Source organism: Zootoca vivipara, chromosome 7, assembly GCF_965207765.1.
Source record: "Zootoca vivipara chromosome 7, rZooViv2.hap1.1, whole genome shotgun sequence".
NCBI classification, from domain to species: domain Eukaryota; kingdom Metazoa; phylum Chordata; class Lepidosauria; order Squamata; family Lacertidae; genus Zootoca; species Zootoca vivipara.
Genome location: NC_142590.1, coordinates 77,364,871 through 77,386,444, shown reverse-complemented (window position 1 = coordinate 77,386,444; position 21,574 = coordinate 77,364,871). Strand labels below are relative to the sequence as shown.

General features: G+C 45.3%; 1 long non-coding RNA gene across 1 annotated transcript; it reads right to left on the bottom strand.

Moving 5' to 3' along the window:
- Window positions 1–103: 103 nt before the first annotated feature.
- On the bottom strand, window positions 104–15,037 carry LOC148685147 (uncharacterized). The gene is made up of 4 exons (XR_015950915.1): window positions 14,965–15,037; window positions 12,235–12,352; window positions 669–740; window positions 104–557 (listed from the first exon to the last, which is right to left on the bottom strand). It is a non-coding gene; the product is annotated as an uncharacterized LOC148685147 (long non-coding RNA).
- Between the last annotated feature and the right edge of the window lie 6,537 nt (window positions 15,038–21,574).

Below are 21,574 nucleotides of genomic sequence, written 5' to 3'. Positions count from 1 at the left end.
ATGGGGGGGGAAACTAAGCCTCTCTGTGGTATTAGAGGGATGCAATTAATGATCTTGTAATTAACCTTAATGCACCGCTCATGAGAGGCAGCATGAAAGCTCACACACCGCATGCCACAAGGGCAGGCCAGACAGCTTTATTTATTAGTAAAAATGCATATGCAGGAACTAGGATTGTAAACAAGTCTGAACAGCACTAGGGTAGCTGGGGGTAGAAAACCTGGAAGACAGTAGCATTTTAAAGGCATACTAATCACAGGCTATATGAATTGTGGTCTGAAAACTGGTCGATTGAATTCATTTTTCATGCAGCTATTGATAACTTAATTGATTGATTTGCAAGGTTATATACAGCTTCTTGGAAGGGCTACTGATACAGGTCTGCAGCAAGGTTTCTTCCAGTCCTAAAGGAAGGAGTGCAGGTGTTTCGCTCATGTTTGGCTTCAGAAGCTGGCATCATATAACAACTGCACAGATGCTGGCCGTGGAGTTCCCCATGCCAGCCCACTCCGTCTGCAAGCTGCTATTTTAATTTCCCACAATCCTCTGGAGTGACCCTATGTATACAAAAATATGCATCTTAGAAAGTGTGCATAAAAAAATCATATAATAGTGAAAATAATATGCAACAGTGCTATTTTTCTAGAAAAAGAGGTGCCTGAACTCACCTTGTTCTTTTAGAATGGCAATGGCGCCCACCTGAGAGGTGCCAGAGCTGAGTTCCGTCTGAAGAAAAAGCCCTGATGTACAAAAGCACATTTTAACAGAGAATTTGATACAAAAACGCATATATTAGGAGAAAGCATGAATGGTCAGGAGGATGTCCCCCCCCCCTAAAAATAGTAATAATTGGAAACTGATACAGAAATGTGGCAAACTTAAGATTGGAAAAATGAGAAACTGAAGTGGGCAGATTCAACCCAAAAAAGGGACTGACTGCTCAAATTGGACATCGGATTGCACTCTCAATTGTGTGGGAAATATTTTACCTCTGCAGTTTTCTTTCCAGCCCCCCCCCCCAAACAGTGAGTCAAATCCTTCCTGCTGGTTTAACCTAGAACATCTCACTCAGGGCTTCTCTCTCTCTCTCTCTCTCTCTCTCTCTCTCTCTCTCTCTCTCTCTCTCTCTCTCCAATTGGCATGCTGCTAATTTGAACATGGTTGTTTTATTGGCAAAATTTACTGGACAATGGGGGCAGTTCAGGAAGGAAGAGCAATTCCTCTCAGAGAGAGAGAGAGAGAAATCCCCACAGTATGTCTCTCCTACAGACTGATTTACTAGGAGGTGCTTGCAGGTGTTCACCATTACCTAAAAAACAATTTGCCATTCTTAATTGTGGTTCGTTTGCAGATGTGGCCGTGAGCTGGACATCCCCTCAGGGTATTACAAAGAAGGGTTGATGAGCTGTACTTATGAATCACGAAGTGTGCAGTTGGGGAGGGAGGGAGATTAAGAGGGGTTTTGGAGGAACTTATAATAGAAAAACATTGTGGGAAGTGTTCAGAAATGTTCGTACACAGAACACACTTAATCCCATCTGAAGGAAGATGTAGCAAACCAGCCAATATTTTAAAAAAATTTAAAACAACAACAACAACAACACACACACACACAAGTCTAGTAAACACCAACCTCAGTATAAATAATCACAATTATTATTTATATAGGAACATCAGATTGTTCGTTGTGCTTTATGGAGCAGCAGAAGCAGAAAAGAGCAATTCTCTATTGTGTACTCCCTGCCCATAGGAGAATACAGTCATACCTTGGAAGTTGAACGCTTTGCCAATTGAATGTTTTGGGTCCTGAATGCCGCAAACCCAAAGGGAGTGTTCCAGTTTGCAAACGTTCTTTGGAACCCGAACGTCTGATGTGACTTCTGCGGCTTCCGATTGGCTACAGGAGCTTCCTGCAGCCAATCGAAAGCCGCACCTTGGTTTCCAAACGTTTTGGAAGTTGAACAGACTTCTGGAACGGATTCTGTTCGACTTCCAAGGTACCACTGTACAGATTTAAGGCTGCCGTTCTATGTATGATTACTTGACAGTAAGTCCTGTTGAACAGAATGGGACTTACTTCCACGTAAATAGGTCTGTGAATTTAGGCCAGTGGGTGGGAACAACTAAGAGAAACGATTGGAGAGATGGATGTGAACAAAAGCTGTTAGGCTATGATACACATTAGCAGCTCGAAATGCTGTGAGGTCCTTTGCCCCTGCTGCATTCCGAGTTGCATTTACACACCAGCGAGGGGGCAAGCATGTCTTCATCTGGTGTGCATGGCCTGATCTATTTCCCCACACCTGGAACACCCCCCTGAACTTGATGAAACTGTCATCTGTTCATAGGCTGTTTATCTATGCATGTGCAACGGCTGTCTTAACTCAGCTTGACCGTGGCTTGCATTTTCAAATTGGACAGAAGCTGATTTGAAGGAAAACACAGCAAACAGGAATATTTATCAAGAAGCTGGAGGTTACATACGGATTGCGGCTAGAGTTATGTGTACTCAGCTTCAAACACCAGTGGTGGGAGCGCACTGGAGCCAGAGTAAACATAGCCTTAGTCTTCAGGAACATTGGAAGCTGCCTTATACCCAGCCAAACCATTACTCCACCTATTTCAGAATTATCTACTGTGATTGGCAGTGGCTCTCCCAAGTTTCAAGCAAGAGTATCCCCCACCCATATCCAAAGATGACAGGGGTCCAAAGGTATGGGCTGCTGCAGGCACATGAGGTCATCACCTTGCTGAAGCTAAGCAGGTCTGAGTCTTGTCAGTGTCTGGAAGGGAGATGCCTAGCAAACAGATCAGTTGGGTTTCCCTGAGCTGTTTTTTGGACTACAACTCCCATCATCCCTAGCTGGCAGGACCAGTAGTCAGGGATGATGGGAACTGTAGTCCCAAACCAGCTGGAGACCCAAGTTTGGGAAACCCTGAACTAGATGTACGCCACCTCGAATTCCATGATGGAAGAAAAGTGGACTAGAAAGGCAAAGGCTTGTCCACACATCCTCTTGCCCTGCTGCTTCCACTCAGGGGAAGCAACTCTTTAGCGCTGTTGTGGAAATTAATGGAGCTGTGGGAGGTTCACAGTGCTCAGTCGGAACAAACAGCAATTTGGGTTGATGTTTGCTCCGACTGAGCGCTAAAGAGTGGGAACGGAGTGGGGCAAGGGGACTTGTGCCGAGAAAGTGCAGGCCAAGTGGGAAATCACTCGGACCCGAGCTTTCTAGGCATGGGACAAACGCGGACGAACCCTAAGGAAAGGAAGGGGCTGAATCAGGGATCTTCTATATACATACAAGGATGTGCTCTGCCACTGAGCTATTCCACTTCTTCAGTTTTATTTCTGAGGCTGGGCAGAGGCTGCAAACCTGCACACTGAAGGTTCAATATTCAGTCCCCAGCATCTCCTGGCACCATTAAATGTGTCACATGGGTAGAAGGGTGAGGAAATACATCTTCCTTGAGCCACAGTGAGAACAGATAGTATTAGACCAGGTCGAGTTAATGGTCTGATGAGTAGGGTTGCCAGACTCAATAGAGGACAGGACCTCTGTGCCTTTAATTGCCCTGCTCTCTTTTGAGTCTGGAAACCTTAAAGAGAAACCAGCAGACCCTTTGTTTAATTTCCAAGCAAAGGGTCTGCCGGTTTCTCTTTAAGGTTTCCAGACTCAAAAGGGAGCAGGGCAATTAAAGGCACAGAAGTCCCGTCCTCTATTGAGTCTGGCAACCCTACTGATGAAGACGCCACCAACACCAAAGCTACGAAGCACCGTGAGCACGCATTTAAAGCACACGACTCCTCCTAAAGGATCTTGGGAATCTTAGTTTCCCCATCACAGATCTACCGTTCCCTGTACCCTTAACAAACTACAGTTCCCAGGATTTGGGGGAGGAATTTGTGTGCTTGAAATGTCAACATGAGGAAGCATTGGGATGTTCATAAGGAGACTTAATAACACTTGGCTTTGATAGAATGCTTTCACATTTCTTGGGTGCTTCGCTTACACTGAATGGAGTTCAAGGCAGTGTAAGGATTTCTGCTTCTCCCATGGAATGCCACCGCTAAATCTGTGGTAGCGGTCCCCCCCCCACCTCATAGTGCTGTCTTTATGTGCATAGTTTTTATTGCGACAAACAGCAAAGGGGGGGGGGTTGATCTGGATCAAGACCCTTAACATGGTGGTAGTACAGACAATACTGAGCTAAATGGACTTGAAATTGGACCAAGTATCCGATTTCAAGTGCAAAAGATTTCTCCTTGCGCAATGGAACATTCTCCCCATCTCTTCCCCCCCGTGACTCACACCACATCTGTTCCAGGGGTTCCCCCATCCCTCTGGAGCAGATTGGGGGAGGGCACAGGGTGTGGACACAGGGAGAAGAGGAAAGAAAGTCCCATTGCACAAGCAAACATCCTTGCTCTGATGGCACATGGTTGTTGACTACCGCCCTATATCACTAACAAAATCTGGAAGGCCGCAAGTTCCCTGTCCCTGAGCTATCCTTGCCCTTCACACTGCCTGCTATTCTCATGAGGTAGCCCTCTTTCTTATTTGAAGAAAAATGACGAGATAGAAGGAACGGCTTCCCAATAGCCGGAAAGCCCAGCCTGTGTCTCTCTGGCTTCTCTGCTGCTTCCTCTCTTGACACAGCAGGGACCCTGGGGCTGCAGTTTGTTCCAGGCAGGAAACAGGTGGAATAAATAATGTTTTAAAGTGAAGTTTCCCCTTGAAGAATGGCCTGTGCGTTTCCCTCACACTTGTTATTAACTTCTTAGGTAATGGCTAAAACCCCAGCAGGTGCTTTGAGAGAGGATATTTAATTTGCATCCTCAGGAGAATGAACCTGCTTCTTCTTCTTTTTTTTCCTTTCAGTGCTCTGAAAATAGATGCAAACAATGTGGCAGGGGTGGTGGTAGTCTCTTCAAGGGAACCCATAGAAGCACGGAGCATAAAAATACGTAAACAAATTTGGATATTTATCTTCTGAGGATGCTTCTAGAACCAGGGGCTTCAGCTTCATGTGGGTCGTGAAAACCTTGTGTTTCCCTTAATTTCCCCTTGTCCATGCGACGTTCTCTCCCCCCCCCCCAAATATGATGGTCCCACACATTCTCCTCTCTAAATCCAGAGGCTCCCTGTGCAATTGACGCAGCTCTTCTATTTGGATTTCCAAAGCATAGGGAATCTCTGGATTTAGGGTGAAGAAAGTGTGGGGCTGCTATAGTTGGAGCAAGGTGCCACATGGACAAAGGGGAATTAGAGATGGAGCAAGGGGTTCACAATCCACATTAAGCTGTTTATGGACAGGCTCTGGATCCTACGATTGGGGGTTGAAATACCTGGCTAGGTTTAGCCTTTAAAAAGAGAAGCTTAAGGGGATATATGGGACTGCAGCCTTAGGCCACATTGACACCATACATTGAAAGCGCTGTGGTGCCACTGTAAACCGTCATGGCTTCCCCCAAAGGATTCTGGGAGCTGTGGTTTGTTAATAGTGCTGAGAGTTGTTAGGAGACTCCTATTCCCCTCACAGAGGTGCCACAGAATTATTCCCCTCACTGTGGTATAATTCTCAGAGTGGTTCAACAATCAACCCCTTTTTCCAGGGACTTCTGAGAATTATATCTTTGGAAGGGGAATATGGGTCTCCTAGCAACTCCCAACAGCCTTAACAAACTACAGCTCCCAGGATTCTTTGGGGGGAAACCGTGGCAGTTTAAAGTGGTATCATAGTGCTTTCAATGTGTGGTGTGGACGTGGCACAAATGTACCAGCTCCCCAAAAGCTCCTGGTGTGTTCGCTCCCAAAAGGCGTGTACAGGTGTGCAACATTAGACGCCACGCAAATATGCAAGATCCTCCTTTCTGCTAAAGACAGAGGAACAGGCAAAAAGAAAAGGAATGCGGAAAGCCAGCAACTTATCTCTCAGCACCGCTCCATATTGGCTCTCAGGGTGAAGTAAGTAATCAATTTCTTAAGCTGGTGAAGAAAAATAGCCAAATTCTCCTCCACGTTTACCTTGGTGGAAAAGAGGCCTTTAAAAGAAAGGAGCGGGGGCGGGGGGGGGGGGTGCAGAGAATGTCAGTGGGTGTATTTTGGATTGAAGCCAGCATGAGTGAATGAGAGCTGAATGTTGTCCTTCATTTCTTTTATTTTGCTGCATTGAAACGTGTGTATAATGTAATGTCTCGGGCAATTTACTGCAAGGACAGTATATGCACACATCTTGCTTCGGATGTGAATAGAGGGTCAGAAGTGCACACGAAAACAAGAATGCATTGTTAACAGACAAATGTTTGTTTCTCTCCATTGACAAAAACCCATGTTACTCTGGGCTGCATTGAACGGCATCGCACAGCATAATGTCAGCTCCTATATAGGAGGGGCCTGGTTAGCAGCACACTTTGTGTGAGGAAGCAGGTGCTGTGAATTCCGGGACAGATGTTACCTATTTCCTGCCTCAGCACATTTCCATACGAATGTTAACACTGGTACTTCTGTGTGTTCGGGGTAGGGGGGCAAGGCAGCTGCCTGGGACAGGGGGCACAGCCCTGCTACCAAGGTGATGCAGAGAAAAGAGTGTTAGGAAGTTCCAGGTCCAAGCAGAAAGGAGTTATGAAACAACAGCAGCAGCAGAGCCACTGTACAATGCGCCCTGGGATGGAGACATCCGTCACTTTCTGGTGTGTGTCAATTTCATGTGTGTTTATTCATAAGTCCGTTGCACCCTATTTCCGCTCTAATCTGCATTGGTCTGTTTGCTTTTAATCACATGACAATTCATACTCGAAATGGTATTTAAATACATATTTTATCCAAAAACACATATTTAAATGCATATTTCATGTCACTGTAATTCATCTCCAAATTGTTATTTTGGTACCTTTTTTTTTGGAGCCGAGAACCATATCGGAAAATGTAGGGGAGTGTGAAAACACGAACAATATTAATGTTCCAACCTTAGGCTGTGTACACATCACTGGCTTAAAATGCAGTATGGCCATTCTTTTTCTCAGTCTGGACTGAAGTTCTAGTTACAGGTAGGTAGCCGTGTTGGTCTGCCGTAGTTGAAACAAAATGAAATTCCTTCCAGTAGCACCTTAGAGACCAACTAAGTTTGTCATTGGTATGAGCTTTCATGTGCATGCTCACTTCTTGAAGTTGTTTTTGAGGCGGGGAAATGCATCCGAACACCGCATTTCATAACAATGACGGAATAGATATGGATGGTGGTCAGTGTTGTGTGTACACCACTTTCCAAACCAGTCATGGGAGTTCATTGGACGAAGTGTAGCTGGGAGTGTGTACGCACCCTCAGTCTGAGAGGTGCAGTTCAGATCAATTCCCATTGGAACTGTTAGAAATCAACTTCTTCATGCGCCGTCCTGGGCTTGCACACGTGATAAAAGTTATCCATTAAATACATAATAATCTAATAGCTACACAGATCATTGCACTAATGTCAAGAGAGCATGTGGACTGTGGAACATTATCCACTGGAAACTGAAATGAGGAAGGCAACTCACAGATGCATTCGCTGGAAGCACATAGGAAACACCTATGAGGACTTTTACACAGAAGCCCTTCTAATGATACCTGGCTAATAGTGATGGTGCTCCCTTTCAACTCCTTATCCAAGATGACCACAGGTTTTGCTCAGAAATAGTGCCGGCCCTACCATTAGGCAGAATGAGGCAACTGCCCTTCCTCTGACTCTTCCTCCTGAACCATCTCTCTCTATTGTCGCATTGCCTGCACTGGCCCCCCTAATCCAGCCTGCTGCTTCAGGTACAGTGGAAGACACCAGTGCACCTCCCACGCTGTAGTAAGACTCAACCTCTGTATGTGGAATGGGAGGGGCGCCATCTTGCCCTTCTTCCCAGACAGCAAAAACGTCACCATGAGCTGGCCTTGCCCAGAAACAACAGAAAAGCAATGGCAACAGGAACACATGGATTCCCTGCCTCTGACGAAGTTTATGGTGCAAGCATGTTGAAATTGAAATTGAAATACTTTATTGTCACTTGTACAACTTGTATACAGTGAGATTACATGAGCACCCCCCACTCAGCTCTCTTAGTCTTAATTCCCCTCATTGGATAGAAGCTGTTCTTTACCCTGTTGGTGCGACTAATCATGCCTCTATATCTCCTGCCCGAGGAGGGCAGGAGATCAAGAAAGTGCCAGCCAGCGTGTGAATCATCCCTGAGAATTTTCCTAGGTAATCCTAATAGGACACAATGTTCACAGTGCTGTAGCCAAGAAGCAACAAAGACATTGGAATAGGAAGTCACAAAGATTCACAGCATCCCAACGCTGTGGACGTGTCCAGTTTTGAACAGCAAGCCTTGGGTGATTGTGGCTTCAAAATCCATCCATTTTTGATTTGGAAATGGCGTCTTTTCTTCACTTGATGTACTCTAACCTCTGTGTAAGCTTTATGCAAGCAAACCAGCCTGTTCATCTTAGACTTAGAGCATTGGAGCTAGGTTTGCACGGTCAAAGTGGATCAAAGCACTCTGTTGTCGTGCAACAAATCCAGTTTTTAAAGAGCAATTTATTTATTTTTTAAGCCAGAATTTTTGTGGTTAGGACACTGATGGAGAAATGCACTGAAAAGTGTGAAATGAACAAATGAGCAGGAAGAAAGACAACCTGCCCCCCCCCCGCAAGCGAATCAGGGTGATGACTCATTAACATATAACTGCCCTGTGAATGAATGCTCAATAAAGAGCAGAAATAGACTAACCTCCACTTCTTAAGCTCTGTGCAAACAAATAAAGACGAATGCTCAATAAACAGGTCATTTGGAGGAACCCTGACATGTTTCTAAGCAAATCTCAACTGTATTAAAGATAAGCAATATAGAGACTGTTCATACAATATTGGTGGCAACATACTGACCACCAATTAAATATCTACAGCAGGGGGGACGACACACCACCCCAAACTCTTGAGCAGTGTGATATTCCAGTGTGATATTCCAGGGTTCATATTTCCTATGGAACTAATCATAGTGATATATGGTTTGTTTACACATCCATACAACTGAGCATACGATGGAGGAGCTTCCAACATTACACTCCAAGGCACTCCAAGTGTCTCCCATTTCTGCCAGCCACCTTTGATACAAACTGTCAGCCCATATTGTGTTCTGATCCTCCTTCTTGCTGCCTTTAACCAACTGCAACTATATCTCCTCCATTCCAAATCATTTCCTAAAACTACTGTTCTCATTCCAACTCTGAAATGCTACTTCAGTGGCTTTTTCTGAGTTGAGAGAGGGGCCCCTCCCAGTTGCTCTCTGGCACAGGGCCACTCCCTTTGTCCCAGCTAAGGACCCATCTTTAGTGGACCATCATCAGGCTGACTCCAAGCTTGCATTTTAACATGCTAAATTCACTGTCCGACACCCTGGAATTAGAATGTGGGTCCAGGAATTAGAGGGGGAGTCCAGGCACCCCACAAATTTATAACATTATGTATATCCTGGCCCCCTCCCAGTTGAATCTCAAACAAATCTCAAACATATTCATTATAATATTGCAATATTTCGTGCTCCCCACTCATCTGAGTATCGAGAAGCTCAATGACCTGTTCAACTGGCTTGAGTTTGATACATCAGCGATTAAACCAGAGTCTTCTCACCGTTGAGCAGCGTATGGGCATATTTCTGTAGTAAGGAGGTTATACTGGTTGACTTCATGTTGTTTTAATGCTTTTTATTGGAATTGTTTTATTGCTAGTCTGATTTTATATTTGATGTACTCTGCCCTGAGATCACTTGTTTGACGAAGGGGATGGTTAAATGTAAAATAAAGGAAAATAAATGGACTCTCCCTGCGTATGTTCTATAGTTAAGACTGTTTTTATTTCAGCCAGTCACCCTAATTTTTCAGTTTATAGCTGTGCTATGCCTGTACTAATGCACAGATGTTTAAGGCATGGGCCTTTTGTGGATAGGGTCTGACTTAAGCCTTCCTGCAACCTATCCGTGCTCTGTCATGGGGTAATAATCGGAACCAAGAGGTTCCCCCCCTCCCCACTTGGGCAAATAAGACCTATATATAATCCATCTATTTTCCCCTGCCCCAATTTTCCACCTCGGCACCCCCTCTCTGCACCCCCCCCCCTTGACACCAAGCTTTGTGGAGGAAACAGACCTCTGAAAATAAACTCCTTCCCCTTTGATCTTTTAACGAGCCTGCGCGGTTTATAGTTCCGTGTGTATGACTTGACACCTTCCCACCTGTGAACCTGGAAACTGCTTCTTATCACAGGCACTTTGGATATTAGCAGGCTAGTGGGGAGGGCAATTCCGAGCTGCGCTGGACTCCCTGTCTGCTGCATGTTCTCTTGGCATAGTGCAAACTCTCTCACTGGATCATGGGAAGAGGAGGAGGAGGAGGAGGAGGAGGAGGAGGAGGAGGAGGAGGAGGAGGAGGAGGAGGAGGAGGAGGAGAGATGATTGATGCCCCCTCTCCCAGCATGGGCCATTGACCTATGCTCCCTGGAAAATTTACTTGGGACCCAGCTACATCACAAGAGAAGCACACAAATGCATTCCATATATCTGTCTTTAAAAACAAACACGCAAATAGCAGTGGGAAGGGAGTCAGATCAAGACAATGGTGCGGAGGTGGGTGTTAGTTGTTGCCCCCACTTGAAGGCTGCGCACACACTCGTTTATTCCGCATCCAGCACAGTCCCACCTGGGAAGCAGTGTACACGTGACGCTAGTCACCAATCGATGTCTAACCTGTTGTTCCTTATGAAATACCAAGTTCTCCACCCCGCCAAACCAGCTTCAATTTGAGAAAAGCAACGATCGACCTAGTCACATTTTCAGCTGGTAACATTGGAAACCTCCACCCTGCAGGTGCTGCTGTTTGCTCCAGGAAGGAAGCTGTTAATATAAGGAGGACCCTGGCCCATCTTGTCCAGCATCGTGTTCTCCCAGCGGCCAGCCGCATGCCCATGGGAAGCCTGTCCGCATACTCTGAACACAACAGCACTCTCTGCCCTCCTATGGTTTCCAGCAAGTGGTACCCAGAAGCATACTGCCTTCGATAGTCAAGGTAGAACATAGTATTCAGAGTTAGTAGCCACTGGTAACCATGGGTGGATCTACACACAGGGGGGGAAACACTATAAATAAGCCAGAAATTAAATTGCTATAGCAATTTTTTTTAAAAAAAAATGCTATGGAAAATCATGTAGAATTTTTTTATACTCTCTGGTGTTGCATGTTTATAACACATTCAAAACACTGTTTTTTGACTAATGTAGCTGAGTCCCATGTCCATTTGTCTAATCCTCCTTTAAAGCCATCCAGGTTGGTGGCCATCCCTGACTCCCGTGGGAGCAAATTCTAGGCCGAGTGGGGAACTTTATTTTGTCAGCAATCATTAATTCTACTTATGATTATCAGGCGTCATAATGTAACCAAAATGGTCATTCGTAACCAAAAGGGTGCCACCAGCCAAGAGATAGCAGCACAAGCTTGGTGAACTCCTGAGGTTTGCAAAGCAAATGAAAGGGGAGGGAGATTTAGAGGGGGAGACAAGAGGAGGAAACCTCCCTAAACAGAATGCTCAGTCGCCACGGAAGTCTGGCTGACTATTGCAGTTTGGGGAGAAGAGGGATAGGAAATAAGGGGTGTGAAGGGAATTAAGTGGCTGGAATCTGGAACAAGGAGCACTTCACGCTGCAACAATTTATTGTAGGTCTCTGATATTAAATATAGCATGTGGGCCTTGGGCCTTAGACACACCCTCTGTCTGAAATAGAAACTGCTCTCCTCACTATCTCCATGATAGGAAAAGCTTCAGCTGATAGGCTTCTGCATGTAATCATGTAATAATAAAACAAGTAAATTTTTTTTGCAGGTTCCACTAGTTCTAGAATAGCCTGGAGATGAGCCCATACTATTAGTGAGGACTTGCAAAAACCTATGGATATACATTTAAGATGTCAAAACTTTCTATTCCAGGAAATTTGGGGCAGAATGTTTTAAAAGCGGGGGAGGAGTTGGGTGGGAAGTCATGTCAGAATTAAATTTAGAGCTGCAGTCCTTCTTCACAGCACAGCCAATGTTTGAAAGGGGCTTAGCTAGCTTGTTGCAATGAAAAGGTTGGGGAAATTTTTATGTGTCCTCTGATGTGGGATGCACATCTGTGGCGCTGAGGGACTAGGAACAGGTGGAGCTGAGGAAGTTTCTCACCAGTGCAGCCCAGATTTCTTTTCTGTTGAGAGTATTCCCAGATCCCGGGAGTGGGAGTGGAGAGGGAGACCACAGCATCCCTTCCAAAACAGAAATTGCATTCCAATTATTTTTGATTCTACGAAACAAAACGAAAAAAAGGCAAATGAACAGTTGACTTGTTTCTCTTCCTACCCAAACCCTCCTGTGGCTGGGGCCTCTTGCATCCCACTCCTACTCACATTTACTCAGAAGTAAATCCCACAGAATTCAATGGGGCTTCAGTCCAAGGAAGTAATGCTTAGGAGTATACGAGCAGCACTTTCCTATGCAGTCCTTGTATCTTGCACCCAATCCCCACTTAATAAACACCCATTGTTCACTCCCTATTCCCAGGGGGCTAAACTGATGTGACTCCCACCTGCCTTTCAAATCCCTATTCTCGGGAATTTGAGCCACACACCTTTACCCCACTGGCTGTAATAGCAGCTGGGAGGAACTAGCTAACTGTATAAATGCAGAGCAACCTAATGAGGAACTCCCAAATGATCCCCAATGGACAAAGTATCAAGGTGTGTTTGATTTGCTGAATTGCTAAACTGGCACCAGTGGGAACTCTTTTCCTAAGCCAAACCGCTTGGAAAAGGGGGATTTTCATTGATATCAAGGCAGGTGAGGGAAGGTTTAAACTCCCCCTTCCTGTGCATCGCAGTTCCAACAAAAACCAGCCGCCTCCCCCCCCCCTTGCTTGCAATGAAATAAAATTAAAATGTTGACATGATTGCAACTGACCCAATTAGCTTCACATGTAGTTAGGCGCTCAGGCAGCTGTCAAACACACAGGGGCGGTCTCAGTTAAATAGGAAATCCTAATCATAAATATTTCTCTAGTTTGGTTATTAAAAACCAATGCATAAGAAGGTGCATGCTCTCTTGGAGGTTGTGTGAAATGGAGCAGTTAACTCGGTGCCGCAAGCAATACATGAAGTGTGGCAACTGCTCTTATTTATATGGACAGCCTTTGGGTTTTATGAGCTCAGCAGCTACAGCTCTGTGCTGGAGCACCATTGTGGAAGCATGTTGGATTCTGCATCCTAGGTGGCTGCTTGCATGGACCAAGAAAATGCTGGGATGTCCGATGCCGTCATGGCTCCTTAATCAGCCCACCCTTATCTGCTGACTTCAATGAAGGCCGCAGACGGTTGTCACACATATTTCTCTGAGCTCGCCTCTGGCTGGGGCGAGAGGAGACGTAACTCGTTCTTGACATGAGGCGGCAGGCCTGCTCTGATTTGCATATAGTAGAAGCAGGTGCAAGAACTGGTGGAACAAACCGTATGTGCCATTGAGTTTTGTTTTTCCTCTCTTCTTCTTTCCCTGGAGCAAAGTTGAGCAATTGGCAAAACCTGCAGAGATGCTCATAAAACACCTGCTATCTACTTCGTCCCGAGTCAGACTTGGTGTTTATTTACTACGCTGTTTACAGACTGAGATTCCAGCTGCAATCCTAGATGCACACCTACCAGGAATCGGGCTCCTTGAACTCTGATTTAGTTCCAGGTAACAGTGCTTAGGATCACACTTTCAAGTTTATCTTCTCCATGTATCTTCCAATGTTTCACAGAAGAGAGGAGTGCAACAACAAGCCTCTTATGAATGATTTTTGGCTGTCTCTCCTAATCCTTCCATTGCACATGCTAAAAACTCTGCTTGCTTGCTGCTATACTGATTTACTCTGCAACAGCCTGGCCCAGCCCATTTTAAAAACTCAGGTGTTTTTCTAACGTAACGTAAACCAAAGAACAATCTTAGAATTCTAAAAGCAGCAGGAGCAGCAACAGCAGCACCGCAACAAAAGTTATTGATGACACAGATGATTTAGGAAATACTTATTAAGATGTGTAAAAGCAGAATTGCAGAATGCAACCTAAGAATAGTCAGGTAAGCAGTTTAATGGTTTGACTGCAAGATCAGAAAGGAAGCACGTCTGTTTATAATAATTATAAAATCGTAATACTTTATAATGATATGGGTTAGCTTTCCAGAGTCAAAAACCGGGCTCAGGGCGGCTGACACCAACAGAATTACAATAAAACATAAAAACAATTAAAATACTGTATTAAAATTTAAAGTGCAGCCTCAATTCAAGTATTCCATAAATCCAAGCCATGAGGGAGGAAAAACACAGGGGTCAAGCTGAGTCTATCCCAAAGGCCAGGCGGAACAGCTCTGTCTTGCAGGCCCTGCGGAAAGATGACAAATCCCGCAGGGCCCTGGTCTCCTGGGAAAGAGCGTTCCACCAAGTTGGGGCCAGTACTGAAAAGGGTTGCCAACTGATCAGGAAGCCCATCTGGCTTCCATGTATTTTATAGCTTCCCGGTGTGCTGAAATTGGTACATGAAGCTTTTAAAGGCATGCCCAGAGAGGTGAGGTTAAAAAAGGGGGGGGGAGGACAGAGGTTGGAGCCTGACCTAAGAAGAAAATGCAGCACAGGAACACCAGGTGGACTCTCTACCTAGAATGGAAGTCAGTTATGCTCCTGCCTGAAAAAGTAGGTGGGAAATCTTCCTGGGGTGTGTCTCTGTGCCCCACAACCTGCTGCAAAGGAAAGCCTCAGCCTTGACCCAAAACTAATTAAGTGCAATTAAAGACAATGCTACTTAAAAGCCCAGTTAGCGAAGCACTAAGCAACTTGCAGGTGCAATGCTTTTGACAGCTGCAGCCCAACCCACATAGCTTAAAAAAACAAACCTGCTTAAAGCACACGACTGGCATGTTGCCTGCTGTAAAAAGAAAGTCACATTCTTGCTTTCGGTGTGGGCTGAGTGTAGCCTGCAGGCACCATCTTCACAATGCACTCTGGCTCCTTCTCATGCCCACCAGCAGCACACCCTTTCATGATCGTGCCCTCGAGCTACCAATTCCAGGCATTGTGCAGGTCTGGGCTTGAGTACAATTAAGTGTCATCGTCCGCAACCTACTTCAGGGAAATATTTCGCTGTCTCCAACAGGCAGGTGAGCATTCCAAGTATTCCTGCCTCTTCCTGGTTCCGCTGCTGTGCTGTTCAGTTTGATAATGCTTTGCCAGATACAAGCAACAATAACAGCCATGGCAATATGGTCTGTCATGGCCGCTTGTTCCTTGCATCTGGTAAAAGCTGGTGTAGAATAACTTTGCAACGCGTTGAAGCAGTAGCGTAGGCCAGGTGGGTGAGTGAATTTCGTCCATTCCCCCTAAAAAAAGCTCAACAACTCTGGGCAATCACCCCCCCCCATTTTCTTAATTTGGAGTCCCCCCAAATAGGGGGAGTATTATACACGGTGTGTGTGTGTGTTATACACGAAAAAATACGGTATTTGAGAGTTAGGGTTGTACTTTTTTATTCTTCTCCTGCCATCTTAAGGGCTGCCTCTCCCAATATGAACCTATCTGGACCCTGAGATCATCATATGATGTCCTCCTTTGTGTGCCTCCTCCACAAGAGCTCCGGAGGGTGGAAACACAAGAACAGACCTTTTCTGTGGTGGCTGCCCATATGTGAAATGCTCAGCTGAGATGTCTTCATTTTTCACCTTCAGGTGCCAGGTGGAAGCCTTTGGTTGACTGCCACCCGATGCCCTTTTAAATGTGTTGTAGGAGGGGGGAATTATTGGTTTGTTGTTCTTAATATTATTGTGTATTTTGTGGCTTTTATATTGTAGTTTTACGCTGTAAACCACCCTGAGATTTACAGATGAAAGGCAGTATACAAATTTAATAACTAATAATTATTATTGATAGTAATATTTTACAAATGATTATTCTTCCATCTTTGCTGTCCTTCCAGTGGGATGTTGTAGCCATATTGTAAGCTCCTTGGGACGGGGACCTGTCCTCTTACAGTTTGCAAAACAATATGCATTTTCATCATGATATACAGCCGCATCTTGGTTCGCGAACACCTTGCAAGTGGAACGTTTTGGCTCTCGTACGCTACAAACCCGAAAGTAAGTGTTCCGGTTTGCTAACGTTCTTTGGAACCCAAATGTCCAACGGGGCTTCTGATTGGCTGCATGAGCTTCCTGCAGCCAATCAGAAGCCACGCCTTGGTTTCCGAACATATTGGAAGTCGAACAGAATCTGTTCCGGAGTTACCGCTGGATACACATGGACACACAGGGTAGAGAAGCAAGCTTTTGAGGAAGAGTTGAAGAATTTGAAGAAGAATTCTGTGAAATACAAGCTTGCTACCCAATGAACTTTATTTGTCCTCTAAAGGTTTATATCTGAGATTCCTTCTCTCTTAGCATTGCAGTCAACTAAGTTTATTCATAGTAATTAATGGACCAAAGTTAACCATGGCCATTAATTTCAGTGGGTCTACTCTGATAAAAACCTATGTCAATAGCACCCAAGTTGGCCTCATCTGCCAACCTTCTGCATGCCAGACTGCTGTTATAAGCACAGTGGGTAAGATTTTAAAAAAGAAAAGAGGGGAAAAAGAAAGAACACAGCCCTATGTTGCAATCCAAAACCATCCTTTTGCCTCTGTGCCAGGAAAAATTTCACCTGCTAAATTTCTTCAAGTGGAGTTTTAGAGGCACAGGAGTGGGGCTAATGAACAGTTGGAACCACTAACTCTTGGGTAAGTGTCTAGTGCACACAACCCGTCCTTCAGGTGGTCCTAAGTGAACACAGTGTCCCACCTTGCCATCAATTTGGCCATTGAATAGAAGTTACAGAATCTCACCTTCTGACCTGGAGCTTGTGCACATTGGGAGCTCTGTTTGCAGCATCAATACCGTTCTGTAGGGCAACAGACGTCTTCTCTCTCCGCCGCTGAACACACCTTTTCATAGGCACTTGCAACGCTTGAGATTTTAAGAGCAAAATCCAAAGCAAATGGGAGAGAGGGTTTCCCCCCCCCTCACCTTCTCGCTTGCTTTTCAAAATAGCCTTGTGTTGCTTAGGAAACATCATTTCTATGCTGGGAAACGGGTGGCTCTGTCATGGAATAATTCCCATGCTCCTGCAAGCATGATTCATTTGGATTAGTAACTGCGGAAAACATAGGAAGCTTGCCTGGTGGGAGTCAGACCACTGAGCTCTGCATTGTCTACAGGGGCTGGCAGTAGCTCTCTAGGGTGCAAAGCAGGGATATTTCCCAGTCCGACCTGGAAATGCAGGGAATTGATCCTAGGGACCTTTCATATATGCTTCATTATTATCTGTTTCGTTTTAGATAATAATGGCATTGACAGATCTGGAGGTGCCTTTATCCCAAGCAAAAGTGTCCACGACTTGGCTAGACACCAGTTAAGAATGGCTTACGGGCTCCAATCTTTAATCTCCTTTGAAACACAATTCTTCCCACAAGAGAATTCTGGGCACTGTAGTTCACCCATCAGAGTTAAAATTCCCAGCATCCCTTCACAAATTACAGCACCCAGAATTTTTTGAGAGGAAAGAAGGTGCTTTAAAGCTATACTGCAGGGATGGCAAACCAAGGCCCAGGGGCCGGATCCGGCCCAATCGCCTTTTAAATCGGGCTGCGGACAGTCCGGGAATCAGCGTGTTTTTACATGAGTAGAACGTATGCTTTTATTTAAAATGCATCTCTGGGTTATTTGTGGGGCATAGGAATTTGTTCATATATATTTTTCAAAATATAGTCTGCCCCGCCCCCACACATGTGGTCTGAGGGACGGTGGACCGGCCCACGCTGCAAAAGGTTGCTGTGTATATACAGGTGGTGAGGGTGATATCTGAATCTCTCAACATTTACTCTTTTCTGCTTGAAGGCAGCCATGAGGGGCTCCACATTTTTATTGGAGCTGTGGCACTAAGGAAAGGAGCCGGCTTGACTCTTCCCCACCCCATCTGTGCTGTTTTAGGGAACTAAATTTCACCTTCCCAAAACTGCTATAAGGTCTCTAACAGAAGAAAGAAAATGCAGGCACAACACAGATGGACACTTACCATTTCTGAGGGGCTCGTAGCAACTGAGGAACAATTTAGATCTAAAAAAATGGAAGCGGGGAAAAGGGTTACACAGACACCACATCCTCCCAGTAGTATTACTATTCTGATAAAAAATAGCATTCCCAACTCCTGCTTTTAACTAAGAATAAAAATATTTGGAGATCTGACCATGGGTCTACCACTTCACAACTGTTTCAACTCTTGAGTACAATCCTAATGCTATTGTTGATGGCAAACTATTCCCTGCAACTGTTCTGCCCGGACACTGAGGTCCAGCACCGAGGGCCTTCCGGCGGTTCCCTCGTTGCGAGAAGCCAAGTTGCAGGGAACTAGGCAGAGGGCCTTCTCGGTGGTGGCGCCTGCCCTGTGGAACGCCCTCCCAACAGATGTCAAAGAGGAAAACAACTACCAGACTTTTAGAAGGCAGCCCTGTTCAGGGAGGCTTTTAATGTTTAATAGATTACTGTGTTTTATTTTTCTGTTGGAAGCCATCCAGAGTGGCTGGGGAAACCATTATTATTATTATTATTATTATTATTATTATTATTATTATTTGTATTTTTCCTGAAGTGTAGTTTTTTTTAAAAAATCAACAACTCGTAGAGCCAGTGTGGTGTAGTGGTTGGAGCGCTGGACTACAAACTGGGAGACCAGGGTTCAAATCCTCACTCAGCCATGAAGCTTGCTTATTGACCTTGGGCCAGTCACAATGTCTCAGCCAAACCTACCTCACAGGATTGTGGTGAGGCTAAAATGGAGAGAGAGGAGAATCATGTATGCCAACTTGAACTCCTTGGAGGAAAGATGAGCTATAAATGTGATAATAATATTAATTTGGTGGATGAGGTTACATATGACACAGAGCGGCACTGTATGTGGGCCATCATATGCGCTCAACCTTGCAGTCCAATTTCTCCCAGCATTGCAGCTTAAACCTTTCAGTAGTCTTGAAGGAGCTGTCTTGTGACAATGAAATACAAAAATCCCTCCCCTCCCTTTGCTTCCCCTTCCTTCTCCCCACAAATCCTTGTGCGTTATCTACTGTTAAAACATATTACAAATCCGCTACTCCAGTATGCTCACAAAACCATGCTAAAATCAATAGGTCACCATCAAACCACCATATGACAATAAAATACATGCTTAAAGGATCTGCTTGTTTTAGGCTACAGGTGAAAACCGTTTTGTTTAAGTCAACCTTTTGACAGCTACAGCGTGAGTAGAAACACTGCTGTTTTTACAATGTGTTTCATTATTATACACACAGAAAGCTCGATTTCAATACTTTTAATCCCGTACACCTCCTTGTGTATACAAAGTAGAAAGGTGGTGAATATATTTTAATAATAGTAAGCCAATATTTCGAAAATTATTCATCATTGCGTGCTGCTAGAGATCACAGTTTCCTTATCTTGCTACGAACCCCTATCTTCACCTCCTTTGAAGCAACTTCCCCTGTTTTCCTCTGTCAGATTCTGGAGGACCTGCTGTCCCTGATTTAAATCTATCAAGGGCCTTGGAGGAAGTGGACAGTAAAGCCTGATGGTGATGTTATGACACAGAGGGCAAGATTTCCTTAATTCTAACCTTTGACCCTGCTGGACTCAAAGGCGCAGGCCTGCAGGGTGAGGCCTGTACCTGAACACCTGTCTGGCATGAGCTTTAGGAGACAGGAGGCATGCAAGGATTACTTAATCACTAGGCAGGTAGATGCAAGCAATGTCTTGCAGAAGTGTCTCTTCTGGACATATTTTGGGACTTAGTGATAACTGCTTTGCTAATAACATATCTTGGTTGTTTTGCCATACTTGTTCTCAGTCTCACAAAGGTCCTGCAAGACTCAAATGGCCCTAAAGATGATACTACAGTATATCTTTTCACTGGATCCACCCCCCCACTTTGTTCCAGAGGTTTATGTAACCTAGTTCCACCAGCGAGACCAGACTATTTGTCATCTAACTTGGATGGGTTCCTACCACAACTCAGGGGTGGGGAACCTTTGATGCTCCAGATGTTATTGGACTACAGTTTCCATTAGCCTTGACTATTGGCCGTGCTGGCTGGGGGGAGGGGGGGCAATGGCAGTTGTAGTTCAGCCAAAGTTTCCCTCTTCCTGGTTTGCTTGTTTTCTGCTATGCTTTAGGGTGGCCAGTTACAAAAGGGGACAAGGATCCTTTCCTAGTGGTGCAGAAGAGAGAATTTCAGCAGCTGTAGCTTACCTGTGGAATGCCCTCCCACCAGAGGTCAAAGAGAACAACAATGACCAGACCTTTAGAAGGCATCTCAAGGCAGCCCTGTTTAGGGAAGCTTTTAATGTTTGATGGATTTCTGTATTTTAATATTTTGTTGGAAGCCACCCAGAGTGGCTGGGGGAACCCGGCCAGATGGGCGGGTTATAAATAATAAATTATATTATTATTATTATTATTATTATTATTATTATTATTATTATTATTACCTACATTCTTCTCTTTCAAGGTATGGCTTCAGCTAGCATGTCACCTCCTAGTTTAAGCCTGGACTTCAATGATGTGCTGAAATACAAACATTCCGTATTTCATCCAACCAGACAGAACAATCATTCCTGCTGCATGCTGTTATGAAGGGTGTGTGTGTGTGTTCTCCCAACCCTCTAGGCCTTTTGTGGGGGGGGGGGGCTGGGAAGCCCCACTGCACAAGCTGAAGTCCAAGCATAAGTCTTCTGCTGATGGTGTTCATTAGGTGAATACCACTCTAAACCTTTAATGACACTCAGCCTGTGGACCTGATCCTTTACAACCCCATTCATTCGAGTGAACAAACCATTCACCTCCAGTCATTTCATCCTCTCCAGATTGAGTCTTGGTTTGCTCACTGTCATCCGGCCTGCTACCATCTCAAAGCATTGATTCTGGGCACCTACAACCTCGCCTGCATCTGACGAAAAAGAGAAAGAAAGTTGGGTGCCAGCCATGTACTAGTGGTGCACCTGACCAAATCTGTGGATGACTTCTCTCAAAGGCTTAAATAGATCACGTGTGAATGTGGAGTTGCCCGTATGTGAAATAAGCTTTGCCACGGTGAACTGAAATGCGTTCAGTGTACTCAGAGGGACATTTTTGAGCCTAATACATCCCCAGCCAGGGGCGTAGCCAGGATGAAAATCAGGGGGGGCAAGGGGTGGGGGCAAGGGACGGGGGGAGGGGCCACAGCGGGGCAAGGAAAGCTCCCTTCTCCCTTGCCAGCTTTCCCTCCTCCTGCCCCGGCGATAGCGGAGGGGGAGGAGGGGATCGGAGCAGCCCGATTTCGGGCTGCTCCGACTCCCTCCTCCCCCTCCGCGATCGGCTGGGGCGAGGGGGCGCCAGGATCAGCCTGAAAACGGGCTGCTCCGACTCCATCCTCCCCCTCCGCGATCGGCAG